Genomic DNA, 17,714 nt, shown 5'->3' with positions numbered 1-17,714 from the left:
GGCTAAATCCCAAAGACAAAAAAATGACAATGATGCTAGTCGGCCAAAACATCCAAAACACCCAAAGTCTACTCAAGACAGCGATTCCATGATCGGAATCGTCAATGGAATAATTTTCCTACTTCAATGCCGTTTTCGTCACATGTATCACCTATACTTATGCCATGTGGATCTTATTACAGCATGTCTTATTCTTTTCCATCATGGTATTATAATTCATGTATGCCGCCTCTTCCAAGATATTTATGTCCAAATTACATTACCTATAGGAAGCCGTCAATTAGCAAACCATCACCTACCAATAATGACCGTTTTGATCAAAAGGATCGGTTTATATTGAAAAAGAAACACAAGGTGATCAAGCAAGTCTACCATGTCAAAAAAGATGGACAGTTGAGCAAAAATCCAGATTTGACACAAGATAAAGAAAAGCCGATTGTTGAAGAAACATTGGCTAGTTCTGTTGATCAAATTGTCCCCAATAATGAGTATATTTCAAATAATATAGCTGAACAACGATCAAGTTTGGCTGGGGGGCAAGACAAGAAAATGAAGGCCGGTAACACACCAACCGATCCGACCGGTTCACAGGTCGGTCTGACTGGTACGCCAACCGGTCTGACCGGTGATCAGATCGGTCTGACCGGTCTATCCAGTAAGCCTGGAAATTCTTCCAAGACCAAGAAGAAGAAGAGGTTGAGTTTTGAGGAACTCCTGGTCAAATATGAGAAGAAAGAAGCCGCTCAGGAGCAAAAGAGGCGGCTGGACAAAGTCAAGGACACAAAGCCATCGTCGGGACATCGAGAACGATCGGGTTTCTATCCACATCTAGGTAATTGTGTTTCTGCACCATATTCATCTGATGGGCCGGATGCTCCCTGATTTTGGTCATATCCTTGTTATTATACACCTTTGGATTATAGTAGGATGCATTTACATTCATATTTTATTCAATGTCTTTCTATGTATCCAAATGGTTGCTTATCACAAAGACCGATTGTTGCTAGTAATAATCTGATCAAAAGCAAGCTTGATTGCAAAGCAAGCTTGATTGCAACAAGGAGGGTGACAAGAATATGGAATAAGATTCAAAATATTTACAGCCGAGGTGGTATCCCTCAGGCTTATCTCATACTCAGAAAAAGAGGCTACAACGATTGCGCAAGAAGGAATCAATGGAGCAACAAGCGGAGGTCGTGCCAATAAAATCAGCAACTACGAAGAAAGTATAGAGGCCAAAGCAAGTTGTTTCATCATCAACTTGAAGTGAAGCAAGTCATGTCCGATAATTTTTATCGCCCTTAGAACAAATAAATGGCTGATGTATTATTACTCATCGCCCTTAGACGATTTTGGTCCAGAAGAATATTTTTTGGCACGCAAGCTTTGCCAAAAAATAGGGGCATATGTTGACAACTAAAATTGACAGCAAGATTAGGGAACCCGAAAACTCTGGATATAAGTCCGGATACTCCGGACTTCTGTTCGGACATCCAAACATTGACCCAGATACCCCGGGTTTAAGCCCGGATACTCCGGATCAACCGGTCTGACCGGTAGTGCCGACCGGTCTTATCGGTTGTCTAGGTTTATATGGGGTCCGAGTGTAATTAAATAAATTTATAGATTTAGATCTGTAAAAGAATTCCTTGCGGGGCAAGACCTCCCCATTCTATAAATATAAAGGGCCATGGCCGATTGAGGAGAAAACAACCCAATCGAATCTATCAAACACATTTATCTTTCATAGTCTTTACCTTTTATCTTTACCCTAACTCTTCCAACCTCAACATGCTGTTCTCCCTTCGTCTCCATGGCCTTTGAGGACGCCCTAGCTGGCCTGCTGAGCCTAGGGCAACCCAAGGTGCCCTTGCCCCGACGGGTCCTTTCCGGGCAGGCGTTCGTTGGATTTCGCTGGTTTACCCCGGCGACCGGTCTGACCGGTCCTATCAACCGGTCTGACCCCCCTACGCAAGAGGTATTGCATCAAGCTCCTCCTCACGCCGCGCGATCTAGCGCATTCGTGTGTTGGCCCTGAATTCGTGCCAACAATCTGAATATCTCATCTTTGTTTTTCCTCCATAACATAATTAAGAGCATCTCTAACAGCTTCTCAAAAAATGAATAGCTAGCAAAAAAGTGATGAAATCCAACAGCTTCTATAAATCCAACCGCGAGCAGCAGCTTCTCTTCCTCCTCTGTCTCCCAGCAACAAGGTCAAAATGCCTAGAATGGTGGCTTCCCCGCACTACGAGGATCACCAGCAACCAAGAAGCATACCACGGTGTTCAAAAACTCGAGGCACACGTGGTGACACACTTGTCACAGGTAGATGGTGACCGGAGCTTGCCGGAGATGAGGAAGAATGTGGCGGCGTAGGCTGTTGGCGAGGCCACCACGTCCATGGTAGAAATCTCGCGTTCCTCGCTGATTTGGCTACGAAAATGAGAAACCAAGAGGAGCACCGCGATGAGGACGATGGGGCGATTCCATTTTGCTATTTTGTGGCCTCTGGTTTGGAGATTTTTTGGGGGGCCACCGTGGAGGGAGCAAGGAGGGAGGAGGCGGCGGTGGAGGGAGGCGCCAGCGGGGGAAGCCCGGCGGAGGGAGCAAGGAGGCGCCGGCAGAGAGAGGAGGCGCCGGCGGAGGGAGGATGCGCCGACGGAAGGAGGAGGTGCCGACAGGGGATGCCCGACGGAGGGAGGAGGCGCTGGCAGAGGGAAGAGGCGCCGGCGGAGGGGGACGCGATGGTGCAAGGTCTCGGGGAGCGCGGGAGGGTGGGGCCAGGAGCTCCGGAGTGGGATGGCGAGCGGGAGGGGCTCAGCTTCTTTGCCGAACGGGAGGGATGGAATACCGAGTAGGATAGCGATCCGAGGAAAATAGAGACTCTGTTGGAACCAGTTTTGGTGGAGTTTCTATTTTTTTAGCTAGCTCATCAAGGATAGAGAGTTTCTTGGAGATGCTCTAAGCAGGGCATCGCCGCCCGCTTCACCCCGGCCGGCCAGATCGAGGAGCAGCAGAGGCGTTGCGCAGGCTATTTGCAGAAGGCGCTCCCTTTTGCAGTCACCACATTCTTGGCATATGTGACCGCTCCGTCTGCCTCCAATACGTAAACGACCTTCAAGGTAGCCATGGCAGCCTTCTTCCTCGCGGTGCCTGCTGACCTCGTCTCCATGGCCAGACCACCAAAGTGGGGCAGTCTCTTGACCTACCTGTCGTGGTTCCTTCTGGTGCTAGTGTCATACCTCCTGCTCATCTCGTTCAACGAGGGATACAGCTACGCCATCCTCCCCGTGCCGATCCCTGTTGTTATCGCCCTCCTCCAACTTAACAGGTCTTCTCCAGCTCTCAACAGTGAGATTGAAACTGGTCATCTGAATGCCAACCCCGAAGATGGAACTGTTCCAGCTGTCAACACCAACAACGAAGCTGTTCCGGCTGTGAACAACACTGCCAACAACGAAGAAGCTGATCAAGATCTTGATGGCATCTTCAATTTGTCGGCCGGCATTGTGAACTTTGGTGGCCTCGTCAGCATGATCTTTGGATGCTACATGGGAGGGTCAAATGAACTCATTGGTTTCTTCTTCTTCCTCACCATTGTCCTTGGCCTCTACCTCATGATGGTCACAACAGTGAGAACTGTGGCGCTCACTCTCCATGCAAGGCACCTCTCCTAGCTGCTGATGTTCCTGCTAGTGAGCACTTTCATCGCCACCGTATTAATCCACAAAGTTCCGGACTCAGGAAGCGTTTGCATGTTTAAAGTAATGCCCTTAACTGCTTGCTCAGAAGGAACTGTTCAGATGCCGGATCAGAATTCAGAGGTGCAAGACTGGTGGGAAGGGTCGCTTCGCCTAAGAAAACAAGAAGAGTGAAGGCTGCGCTCCTCACGTATACGGCTTGAAATATTTGGAAAGAGAGAGAAACCGGCGTATCTTTGAAGGGTAGTAGTCCATGGATGCTATTCAGGTGAAGCACGAGAAATAAAAGGAGGAAGTCTCTGCGGAAGAGGGACTGTGAGGTCCATGAGCTTTTTTAGTTTATCTATGTTATCACTTTTCTGCATTCTGTTGTATGACCTTGAGACCTTCTATCTAATTAATATCTATCTGTAAGAAAATTTTAAACTCACCTCTACTTAAATGATAGTGCAGTGCTCCTGCAACATTTTCAAAAAGAAAAAAGTTAGTTACATGAATGTTTTTTCTAAGGAAGTTACATGAATGTTTGTAGTACTACTACTCCTGATTTTTTTATATGGCACATTAGGTTTGTCCAAAATCAGATTTGTTCGACTTTAACCAAGTTTATACTTTATAGAAAAGTATAACAACATTTATATTATCAACTATATATATTATCAAAATATATATTGCAATGGATTCTACGAAATAAATTTGGTATTGTAAATGTTATTGTATTTTTTTATAAATTTGGTCAAAGTTGAACAAATTTGACTTATGATAAAACTAATAAGACAGGTAAATAAAAATGGAGCGAATATATCTTTGGACTTAGAGAGCAATAATCACTGCCGGAATCCGGCTCTTTGCCATGTGTCCGGTAGTTTGCCTTGTGCTCTATCGGGCACACGTCAAAGAACCTTTTTTGTCGTGTTCACACACGACAAAGATAAAACACATGGCAAAGTCATACTTTGTCGTGTTCTTTATTTTGGCACACGGCAAAGTCATTCTTTGCTTTATTTTGGCACACAGCAAAGCCATGCTTTGTAGTGTGCTTTTTTGGCACACGACAAAGTAAAAAAAGAAATTTCTCTTCTCACCTCGAAACTTTTTTCTACTCTTCACATATGGTACTCCATGTTAAAATTTGATATATTTTTGTATTTATTTGCTATATTTGACTAATTAATTGCATTTCAAGCAATTTTTTAAATCAAGTCAAATTTGAACTGCAAGTGATTCAAATAATAGAATAAAATGAGTGGAAAAATGATATTCATATTATTTAACCTATTTCGAGGCTTTACCCATGAAATGGAAGAAAATTTCAAACATCTTGCTCACGAACCATGACTAGTAACATGTGGCCGAATCATTTTAAAATTCTATAAAAAGCAAACGAAGTCTGAAAATCCTAAATTTTGTTATGATATCATGATTTCATACATGGAGTCTATGGTAAAAAATTGAGAATGTTTCACACAAATTGTCACGTACTGTAACGAACATGGCACCATTTATGCCATTTCGAGTGATTTTGGTGATCGAATGACAACGCAATAAATGGGACTAATGGCTTTGTTAAGAGAACATTTCTAGATCCCAGGGATGAAGTAAAAAGGTCATACAAAGCAAAACATGAAGAAAGAACTCAAAGAAACGCTGAATTGGATGAGTTCTACTGAAACCAATAGCACCGGAAAAACCGATGCCCATAGCATCGGTGCATCCGATGGTTGTCGGAAGATCCGACGGCCTGGCTTTGGTGTAAAACTGAGCGCCTCTAGAGATCGAGTGAAGAAAGAGTGAAGCACCAGTTGAACCGACGGTGTCAACAGAAGCATCGGTGCATTCAACATACTATGTTCCAGAGACGATGTCAAGCGTGCAGCAGCCAAGCCTTCAGCTCCGGATGAACCGATGCCTTGTCAGAGCAAGAGTCGGTGCAATGATGTCAGTAAGGTGCAACAGTTATCTACGGATCAAGTGTCACCGGAAGAACCGACGCTTAAGCATCGGTTCAATCGATGGTTCCTGGAGTTGCTGCGGCCGTGTCAGAGAAGCCAACGGCTACTTCAGAGCACAGAGTGACCGGAAGAACTGATGCCTCTGCACCGGAAGTTCCGATGCCTGCGCAGAAAGTTGCCAACGGCTACAAATGGTTAGTTCGACTTGGATGCCTATATATATGTGCTCCCCCAGCCATTTGAAGTTTGCTGGAGTTGGTAAACATCCCACACACACCCAAGAACACCTCCGAGTCATACAAGAGTATAGTGATCATATCCTTAGTCTTTAGCACTAGCTTTTTGAGTGTAAAGTGCTAGATTAGCTCTTGAGTGAGTGTAAAAGCAAGGTTTAGATCCTTGTGGCTGGTTCTAGAGTGAACCAAAAGTGTACCTCGGTGCGCCGGCATCCTTGGAGCCTTGCTGGCTCACCGGCAAGTCAATGACCCTCTGACTTGGTGTGGAGTGGCGTTGACGACATTGTGCGGGGGATGTTGACCCCTCCTTCGTGGGCAATCTCCCTTAGTGAAGATCGGGATCAAGGTGACCGTGATTGTGTTCACGGAAGAGACTTGATTGCCGGGAAGCAATACTCTTCGTGAGTGCTTCAACAACGTGGATGTAGGGGAGCCTTTGTGGCAAACCGAACCACGGAATAAATCCTCGTGTCGAGAGTTCGCTTCCTCTCATCCCTCTCTTTAAGCTTCCGCATTTCATATTGCAACTTGTGTGCCTTTATTTTCTTAGTATAGTATCTTGCTAGGATTGGCTATAGGTTGCAAAACTCTTTAGGGATGAGGGTTTCATACTAAGGAGAACCGTAGTTGCATATCTAGATAGCTTGCTTTAGTTTAAGTTTTGTGCAAACTAGTTGGAGCCATAGGTTAAGGTTTTAATTGTGCCTAATTCACCCCCTCCCCCTCTTAGGCTAGAGCACCCGATCGCTTTCAATTGGTATCAGAGCCGGGACTCACTTCTCTCACAAAGAAAGCCAATTCCATTGGCAAATTTGTGTTTACCGGCTCATTAGATCGGTAAGCTTCACCGCCTAGTGAGTTAGCTCTTAGGGGGAAAGGTTGAATCCTTTAGAAATGGCTTCACGGTTCAATGGGGAAGAGTTGAGTATTTTACCATCTAATTTTCCCCAAAAGGTTGAGAAAAAGCACAAGAAGAAGAAGAAGCAAAAGAAGGAGAAAATGCCCAAGAATGAACCTTGTGTTTTTCTTAGAGAATGGGTGAGTAGTGATGAAGAGCCAAGCACAAGCTCAAGTGATGAGTCCATTAAGAGCACCACCACCCGCACTAACAAGGGAGCTTCATCATCATCAAATACATGCCACATAGCTAAAGGTATGGATAGCAATGTGAGTGATGATGACTCCGACTCTACTTCATTTCAAGATCTTCTTGAATTAATTCATGAGCAACAAAAAGTCATTAAGAAGCAATCAAAAGAAATAAAAAACCTTAATGCTCTCAATGATCTAAATGCTTCTCTTGCCACAAATTATGAAAATTTGTTGTGCAAATTCAAATTGCTTAGCAAGGAGTATGAAGAGCTCAAATTAAAATTTGAGAGCATTAATAATACTAATGACTCTTTGGAAATGAAGCAAACTATTCCTTATGCAATTCCAATATCTAGGATAGATGCTTCAACTTCTTGCATTGATTTAATTGATGAATCTTGCTCTAACCCTTGCAATGAGAAATGCTATGAGAATGTTGCTATAGAATCATGTGATGATCTCATTGCCAAGGAAAATGATGAGCTCAAGCAAGAAGTGGAAAGGCTCATGAAGGAACATTCTCAAGATAACCGTGAAAACATGGTGTACAAGCTTGAGAAGTGGTCCACCGTGACTTGCTCAAAGTGTCACAAAGAAGGCTACAAGTCTAACAAGTGTCCTCAACCAAGAAAGAAGCTTCCGGATGAGAAGAACAAGAAGAAGCTCACAATCAAGAGTTCTCTCATCTACACCAAGCCCAACCGGAGGAACAAAATCAATAGCACCTCCTATGTGATCAAAAAGAAGACCAATGGCAAGGTGGTTGCTTACAAGATTGGGAAAAAGGAAAGGAGTTGGAACCACTCCATTTTGGTGCCCAAGGACATCATCACCAATATGAAGGGGCCTCAAATAGTGTGGGTTCCAAAGGAGACTTGAAGCCCAAGAATGGCTTCGGGGGATTTGGAGGGTTAGCTTACAAGTTGAAGTGAAGGTTCAAGCCAAAACAAACTAAGCTCACAACTTGGATATTTGTTGCCCAAGTTCCCCATAAGATAATGGTAGCTAGATTTCAATTCAAGCATCATATAGTTCCTTTGCTTTTGCTAGGTTGTTTGCATGCTTTGCATCTCCTAGTGTTATATATGGTGGGTTGCTTGTGTCATGACTCTAACCCATGAGCAACCTACATGGTTTGATAAGTGTGTAGAAAGCTACACAAGATTATCCGTCATGGTACATGGACTTCATGAGGTATGTATTTCATATGTGTACCATGAACACAAGCTATAGAGTAAACTTCCCATTTGTGTCAAAATCAATGTGCATATATTTGTTTGGTGATTCAAACACTAAATGCACACATTTAGGGGGAGTTCATCCTATGGCTTGTGATTTTGAGACTAACATGTTTGCAAGTTTATCTTTTGTAGTCTCACGTGGAGTTAACACTCTAAGAGAATGTTTCTCACGATCAATATGAACAAACAACTCTATAAGAGTGATTAGATAAATTGTGCTTTCATGCATATTGAGCCATACTCTATTGAACTTAAATGCTCATATCTAAGTTCATAGGCTATGTGCTCATACATTTGCTTAACCTTGGTGTACCAAGTGCTCTTCTTTCAAAGACTTTCAATTGGTTGCAAGTCACTTTCAAATTGGTACATGCAAGGTAAACATAGTAACCCCCGGAGGTATGCAAGGTTCTAAATTCATTCAATTGATATCTTTGTCAATCTCTTATTATTTTTAGAGCTACCTCCGTGCATGATATGATCTAAGCTTTCTAGTTATAACATCTAGTTGTGCACTTGATTTTCACATTATCATTTTTGTGCACATACTTATGGAAAGTTTAGCTCATGTCATGCTAGTTTCGTGATTTTGTGATCCACCGTAGTGAATTTTTCAATTGATATCTTCATTGATATCATACAATTGGATCATGAATCATGGAACTAACTCACTAGGCTACTAACCTTCTTTTGAGCTATATTGTTTTGCAAGAACTTTTTATGAGCAAGAATTTTTAGGTGATTTGATTCCAAAGGAGGAGAAATGTGGATCAAAGCGAGGTATTTTCTCAAGGATGAGAAGCATATCCCAAAGGGGGAGAAATGCCTAAGTGAATCAAGTCAACTTATGGGAAGAAGTAGCAAGGTAGGGGGAGGATCAAAGGGGGAATCATGGTTTTAGGGGGAGACCAAACTGCCATTGGATGATGGTAAGCATCCAAGCAAGTGTAAGTGGTTAAATTTGTCAATTCTTGCAAATTTTATGCTTGCTTTGATTGTGTTGTCATCAATCACCAAAAAGGGGGAGATTGTAACGAACATGGCACCATTTATGCCATTTCGACTGATTTTGGTGATCGAATGACAACGCAATTAATGGGACTAATGACTTTGTTAAGAGAACATTTCTAGATACCAGGGATGAAGTAAAAAGGCCATACAAAGCAAAACACAAAGAAAGAACTCAAAGAAACGCTGAATTGGACGAGTTCTACTGAAACCAGCAGCACCGGAAGAACCGAAGCCCATAGCATCGGTGCATCCGATGGTTGTCGGAAAATCCGACAGCCGGGCTTTGGTGCAAAACTGAGCGTCTCTGGAGATCAAGTGAAGAAAGAGTGAAGCACCGGTTGAACCGACGGTGTCAACAGAAGCGTCGGTGCATTCAACATACTATGTTCCAGAGACAATGTCAAGCATGCAGCAGCTAAGCCTTTAGCACCGGATGAACCGATGCCCTGTTGGAGCAAGCATCGGTGCAATGACGTCAGCAAGGTGCAACGGCTATCTACGGATCAAGTATCACCGGAAGAACCGACGCTTAAGCATCGGTTCAACCGATGGTTCCTGGAGTTGCTGCGGCCGTGTCAGAGAAGCCAACGGCTAGTTTAGAGCACAGAGTGACCGGAAGAACCGATGCATCTGCACCGGAAGTTCCGATGCCTGCGCAGAAAGTTGCCAATGGCTACAAACGGCTATTTCGACTTGGAGGCCTATATATATGTGCTCCCCCGGCCATTTGAAGTTTGCTGGAGTTGGTGAACATCCCACACACACTCAAGAACACATCCAAGCCATACAAGAGCATAGTGATCATATCCTTAGTCTTTAGCACTAGCTTTGTGAGTGTAAAGTGCTAGATTAGCTCTTGAGTGAGTGTACAAGCAAGGTTTAGATCCTTGTGGCTGGTTCTAGAGTGAACCAAAAGTGTATCTCGGTGCGACGGCATCCTTGGAGCCTTGGTGGCTCGTCGGCAAGTCAACGACCCTCCGGCTTGGTGTGGAGCATCGTTGACGACATTGTGCGGGGGACGGAGACCCCTCCTTCGTGGGCAATCTCCCTTAGTGAAGATCGGGATCAAGGTGACCGTGATTGTGTTCATGGAAGAGACTTGATTGCCGGGAAGCGATATTCTTCGTGAGTGCTTCAACAACGTGGACGTAGGGGCGCCTTTGTGGCAAACCGAACGACGGGATAAATCCTCGTGTCGAGAGTTCACTTCCTCTCATCCCTCTCTTTAAGCTTCCGCATTTCATATTGCAACTTGTGTGCCTTTACTTTCTTAGTGTAGTATCTTACTAGGATTGGCTATAGGTTGTAAAACTCTTTTGGGATGAGGGTTTCACACTAAGGAGAACCGTAGTTGCACATCTAGATAGCTTGCTTTAGATTAAGTTTTGTGCAAACTAGTTGGAGTCATAGGTTAAGGTTTTAATTGTGCCTAATTCACCCCCTCCCCCTCTTAGGCTAGAGCACCTGATCGCTTTCATGTACGCTCTTTACAAATCGAAGCATCTCCGGAGAAGATCCATAGAGTTGAGAAGGAGCCGTTTAGATTTTGAATAAAAAAGACGGGAGCATTAGGGTTTGACTTCGAAACTTTTTCTATATGTAATACACAACTTAGATTGTTGAACGCCAAATTTTGGTTATTTTTTGGATGTGTTTGATAATTTTATTTTTTTTTGAATTAAACAAAAAAGTTTTCCGAACATGAAAGTTGCACCGCGGACGGTCCGGCTCTAGGGGGCGGATCGTCCTCTGGTTCGAACGTCCGAACTTCAGAAGATTTGGACGTCCGAAACCGTAGACGGTCCGCCCAGGTGGCGCGGACGGTCCGCCGATACAGGAAAAATGAAAAAAAAGGTTTTGCTGTGTGCCAGATCAAGGCACACAGCAAATGAGTAGTCTTTGCCATGTGCCCTAGATCTGGCACACGGCAAAGTGAAATTCAAATTTTGTAAATGATTTCGGATGGACAAACAACCAAAATGAAAGTTGTAGATCTCGAAAAGTTATGAAACTTTATAGTTGACAACTTTTTAATTTGAATTTGTTTAGGGCCTCAAACAAGTAATTTACACTCAGTTTAGTATAATATGTGGGGAAAAAGATGGAGCATAGACACAAGTAAGAGTGTGGTGCAGTGGTAGAGAAGATTACTCGTGAGGGGGAGGTCGCGGGTTCAGATCCCGTCGGCCGCGGGTTCGAATCCCGTCGGCCGCGTAGCGCGTGAAAAATGCAGTGGGGTCTTCCTTGAACTAAAATAATTTTTTTGCTGTTTTTAAAATCAGATTTCTTATGTTTCTAAAAAATTATTTGTCGAGTGTTTTTTGACACACGGTAAAGGCTTTGCCGTGTGCCCGAAAAAAGGCCCACAACAAAGAGCCACTTTGCCGACGCCTATTTGCCTTGTGTTCTTTGCCGTGTACAACACACAACAAAGTGTTTGCCGTGGGTATTTCGGCCTTTGCCGTGTACCTTTGGCACACGGTAAACAACCTGAATCCCGTAGTGAATGGGCTCCAACAAATTTGTGTGATGTTTCCAAAGAGCTTTTGACTCCGAGGCTGTTGCTTCCATTTCTGAGGTAAGATGGACGAGATTCACACGGACTATGTTGAACAGGTGTTCTGATGTCCGAAGTTTTTGAATAGCAGACGGTCCGTCCATGTATGGCGGATGGTTCACCCGTGGTCCAACTTACATGCAGACGTTCAGATGTCCGAACATCTTAAAAGGCGGATGATCCGCCAAGGAAGAGCGGACTGTCCGCCCGTAGTGCTTTTATGCTTGAATAAATTGAAAAATTAGAAAAGGCATTTGTAGGGGCGGGTGTTGCCCCTACCCACCCCTACAAATGCATTTTTTTGGAGCGGGTGGGGGCATCACCCGCCCCTACAAATCAATTTTGCAGTTAATATAAAAGAATAGTATACCCATAGAGTCATAACAGACAGTGTAGTATGGTGGTAAGAAAGTAACGCGCGAGCCTTAAGATAGGCGGTTCGAATCCCAGGTGATGTGCGCAGATTTCGTCAAAAAAATTGTATTTCGACACTACAAGGCTAGCTGGTTGGCTGGAGTAATTTTGTTATTTTCAATTTTTTTGGGATTTTTTTTCATTTTCTGGACATGGATTTGTAGGGACGGGTCATGGCGTGACCCGCCCCTATAAATCGATTTCTAGGGTTGGGATGGACGCATTACCCACCTTTAAAAATACGTTTTTATTTGGCTCTAAAAATAATTTTTGTAGTAGTGTCAGGAGCTTCAAGTCGCACTTCCAGACCTTGGCGACGGTGACGGTGCCGTCCGCCGGCTTGTACATTCGCCTCGTATTCCTTCCCGACCCTCTCCGGTTTCGCCTTGGACATGGAGTCGCCGACGACGAGGTAGATGCAATCTTCCATGGAGAAGCCGGCTGTGGACTTCTCAGTCGTCACTTCGACCTTGTCCTCGTGCTTCATGTACTCGGCGACGAAGCTGGTGTTGGCGTCGCCGTACGTGGCGTTGGCGATCTTGAAGCGGACGATGCGCTCCAGGAACTTGGCGACCATGAGCGCCCAGAGCGCCCAGAGCGGGTAGCGGAACTGGGAGGCGCACGAGTAGTAGCGCACGTAGATGCCGAGGGTGACGATGTTGTAGGCGCGCGCGAACTCTTGGACGGCGAGGTCGGAGCGGCGCGTGGAGACGCAATAGCCGGAGATGGTGTAGACGCTCTCGTAGCCGGCGAGCAGGAGGATGCCCCAGAGGAGGTAGAGGTCGTTGCGGAAGGGCATGGAGAGCAGCATGGTGAACATGCCGACCAGGAAGCGCGTGACGGGCTGCGTGACGGCGAAGAGGAAGCCCTTGACCAGGTGGCTGGAGCTCCACAGCCGGTGCTGCGACGCCGTCAGGAAGTAGGCCAGCGCCAGCGCCACGAAGCACGCCTTGGCCTCCACGATGATGCGCAGCGCCTCCTCTGAGACCAGCCCGTCGGGGTTGTGGCACGGGTGGTACTTGAGCGGCGGCGGCGCCGCCGCCATGGCTGCCATTGTCGGGAGCGATCAGCTCAAGGAGACTGTGTGTATCGACTATCGACAGAGGGGCTTCAGCTCAGATAAGCTGCTGAGTGTGAAGGAATTAGAGCAACTAGTCAGGTTGGCGCGCTACACGCGCCTATACCAAAAACATGGATCTAAAATATTAATAGAAAAATATTATTCGTTACTATGTTTGAAGTAACATCATATTGATGTATTGAGTTAGATCTAAAAATTACAGTAAAGCGGCATAGTAGTTTTGTGTCTGAGAGCGCGCCAATGTCAAGCATTGTAGTATAGAGGTACATGTAATTTTTCCTTAGGAATTTTTTTGTGTCAGTAGGTATATTTTAATTACTTTAGTAGGAAAAAAAGTAAGATTAGAAATGAATGAACAATTTTATTATATTTTATGAGTTTACAGAGGGAAATCAAAACCCAAGAAGTAGTACAACTACCACATGCAAATGTAGTATATAAAGTTTAGTTATTATTTTTGTATGTAGGAAGTAGTTAAATATATTTTGTATTTTCAAATAATGGAAGGAAAATATTTTTTTAAGATAAAAAGACTAACTTAATAAAATCGTGGGGCCCACATGGGTCCCGCCTGAATAGTACATGGCCCCACGTGGGTCCCACGTGAATAGTATGTGGGACCCGCATGAACAGTGCACAGGCCCACGTGGGCCACGCCTCATGAGCTTGCGCCGATTCTTGCACCTTTAATATACTTAATTGCGGCGCGAGTAGTAGACCGTGTGTGTGCGCGCGCGCCTGTATATACACCATCCAAGTGCCTTTAGGATTCGTGCATGTGAGGTGCTGCCGCGCATGCCGATAAGTGGAGCTCTCTGAGCAGAAGCTTAGCCTCAGTTATCACCAACGATTAACACGAGTCAACGGTGAGCAGTGTGCCCAACTCCTTCCTGTTCGTGTTTTAACCACGCAGGCAGGTCGAGTTGTGTGAATACGACCGGCTCGGTCTTGGCCTCTCTTGGGTGCAGAGAAGCTTCAGACAATAAGCTAGCACTGAATACTTTATGAAGACTAGAGGTCTTCTCCAACATGTTCTGATATCGCATCTTCACCTTTGTTTTTTTTGAACTGACGGGAGGGCAGCCGAATTATACTAGGAGGATTAAAACGAGCGCAAAATAAAAAATAGTTCCAACCAGAGCCAGGTGTTTCCCATCCCAGTAAGGACCTAGCTAGAGTCAATGCGACACAACAAATTAGTGAGGCACGCCAACACTGGCCACGACTGCAGCAGCCTTAACAAGTCATTCAGGCTTGGAGCGAGCGCAACAAATGAAAAGGAACAAACTGCAGACAAAGTGAGAAACATGTACGTTGACTATGATTTGTTTTTCTTTTATGAGCAAATCTGGGTAGGATCACTCGCACTCGCACCATCAGATGGGTGCGATTAAATATCGCTTGAGGTCATGGTTCCCAAACCATCACCTGAAGCACGCACCTGCGGACGTTATTTGGGCCGCAATTAAGCCCATTTAAGATTGACTTTACGTGTTATGCTTGTGAAAAGATTCTGTGCATGCAAAAAAAATCTTCAAAATTATTAAACTGAGCATCCAAATTAAATTTGAATTACATCATTTCTTTCTTATGACAAGATCTTCAAAACAAGACCACACTTGCCTATGTTTACACGATATTTCTTAAAAGCATTTTTTAGTACTAAATACTTAATTTCAGAAATTGGAAACAAATATTTTCATAGCACGAACAAATAATAATTTTTAGCGAACAAAAAGTTAAACATAACGAATAAATAATAATGTACAACAGACAAAATATTATACATCACGAACAAATAATTACAAATAATTTTACAAGAAGAATAAATGCATCTACATCATAAAAAATATTCTTATAAATATATATACACATGCTAAACGAGTTAGTATATAAAAAAAGATAAATTATAAAATAACTCTACACAACACGTACACAACTCACATACATTCTCTAACATGAATAACAATTTATTAAACATCATAAATAAATGATTGTGATGCATGGACTAAGATTTAACACAATTATCAAGAAAGTAATATATAAAAAGATTATATAAACTGAAAAAAGAATACAAAGGAAAATAAAAAATAGAAGAAAAATAAAAACAATAAAAAAGGAGGGGACACTTGTATGCAAACCTGCACAAGTGCCCATGCGTTAATATTGGCTACCTCCGACATACATGCATGCTACACAACTACATAGGAGGAGCAGATTCATCATTATCGGCTGCCTCTGATGCAATGCATGCTACGCAGCTATGCAGGAGGATCGCCTGCATCATAAGCTTATTGTCCGTGCATGTCCATACGTCATTACTACTAGCTGCCTCCAAAAAAAAAATCTAATTAGTGCATGTGTCAAAAATCTGATTGACCGAAATCATGAAATAAATTAGGATACAAGTAACCTGCCATGCGAAGAATAAAAATAATATTCACTGTAAGACACAAATAAAAAATCAATGAAAATAATATCTAAATCAGTTTTAGAATAAAAAGTAAAGAAAAAATAAAGTGATATATACAAGTAGAGGTTTAGAAGAAAATATAGAAAAATATAAATATAAAGAAATAAAAATAAGCAATAAACATAGAGAAGGAAAAATAAAAAAGTATTGGTACCTATACTCGGCAAGAGAAATCAACGACAAAGAATAAAAATAGAAAAGAAAGCAATCATACACATACACAGATGGTATTTTCTAGTAGATGCGTACTAGGTCGCATGGCTAGAGGTAGTATGACATTGAAGCTTTGAAGGAATAAAAAGAATAATAAAGAATAAAACGTACACAAAGAATAAAAAAGCTCGCATGGCTACAGGCTACAGCGAAACCGCTCGCTCGTCCCGCGTGCAGCTAACCCACGGCCAAGTAACAAAACAGCCCACAACAATAACTATTGGGCTGAATATGGTAGAAACAGCCCAAAATCAGATGCGCCCCTTCTTCAGGCAATGGATCCCAAATTTGTAGCACAGGCGACGTATAGCCATCCCGCCATCAGATCCACGTTCCGACGTTCACTTGGAAGTTGGAACTGCAAGGAGGTTGGTTGGAACCTACCGGCTAGATGGAGATGGTCCAACTCAGCATCCAGGCGAGGGTAGAGGCACGCAGGAGCCGACACCGATAGGCGGCCCGGCTGACACAATAGTTGAGCGCATCCACTGATATGCAGGACCGGCCGTGAGCTGCACCAGCCTGGGTTTTTTTTTTATCGGCGTCAGGCTGACACAATAGTGGCTGTGCAGCTGACTGAAGCCTGAAATACTTGCTTCCGGACAGGACAATATTATGGCATCAACTTTTTATATGAAACCATCACAAATCAACTGCTTCTGCACAATTAAGGTATTTATTGTGGTGGTGTACTGGTGTGGATACCATTGCCAACGGCCTCGTGACTCATCATTATAGAAGCAAGAGAGACTGCTGGGTTCAGTTTGTTGCCAACAAGAATAAGAGAATTCAGACTGAATTCTGAATCGATATCCCTCTTGCAAATATGGCCTATATTTTTTTTTCTTCGGGAAGGTGTGCTATTGTGTTGGAAATTTTTCGGCCGTGGCAACGCACAGGCATAGACCTAGTTGAAAGTAACAAAGTGCTTATGGGTGCTTACCTTTTCGTGATGGTCAGGCCTTCAGGAAGTAATAATAAGCACACAAATTGAAGGCAGTCTAGAACTACAATCTTTGTGAAGAAGAGGGAGTAGTTTGTTAGAATTGAAGCCTGGTTAGTTACAAACTATGCATTTGCTGTTTTCATATCTGTAAAGCTGCTACTTTAGTTCATGACATGTGCATTCTGTACCATATACAATATAGGCCTTGTGGATTCTTTTGTGTCATGTGGATAAATAAAAGCAACAGTAACTTCCATTCGGATTGTTGATCTGATATGTAGATATTGGTCATTGTGATATTTTCAGTAAGATGCATTGGCCTGTCCCTATATTCTAGCATCTTGTCAGTTGCACTTGTTACATGAAATGCGTTTATCTTATATTTGACTGCTTTTGTTGGCCTTGTTTAGATCCTGCACTGCACAAGCTTGAGCTGGAGCTCGGATGGAAGCACACTCTGGCAGGCTAGATGGTGAAAAACCTGTTTGAGGGTTTAGAGTTTTGCTCGGCAAATCATTGTAATGTTCAAGTTTTTTACTGTCATGATGCTTGGCAAACTAGTCAAGATCTTTAGCTATTTATGCTTAGCTTTGTTTGGTACCATGGATCGAAACATGGTCCTGCTGAACGACGGATCATTGGCAGGCGACAGGCTCATGTTTCCATCTTGAGATGGCCGTAATTGATCCTGTCCATAATCAGCCGAACATAATTTTTTACTACCGGGAATTGATCCTGTCCAGGAATGATCAGGAAACAGGAATGAGTGCAACACCCAAATCCAGGCCTGGAAC

The sequence above is a fragment of the Panicum virgatum genome, chromosome 6K (assembly GCF_016808335.1).
Source record: "Panicum virgatum strain AP13 chromosome 6K, P.virgatum_v5, whole genome shotgun sequence".
Classification (NCBI taxonomy): Eukaryota; Viridiplantae; Streptophyta; class Magnoliopsida; order Poales; family Poaceae; genus Panicum; species Panicum virgatum.
The sequence above is the reverse complement of the archived record's forward strand: the minus strand, read 5'-3'. Positions refer to the sequence as shown.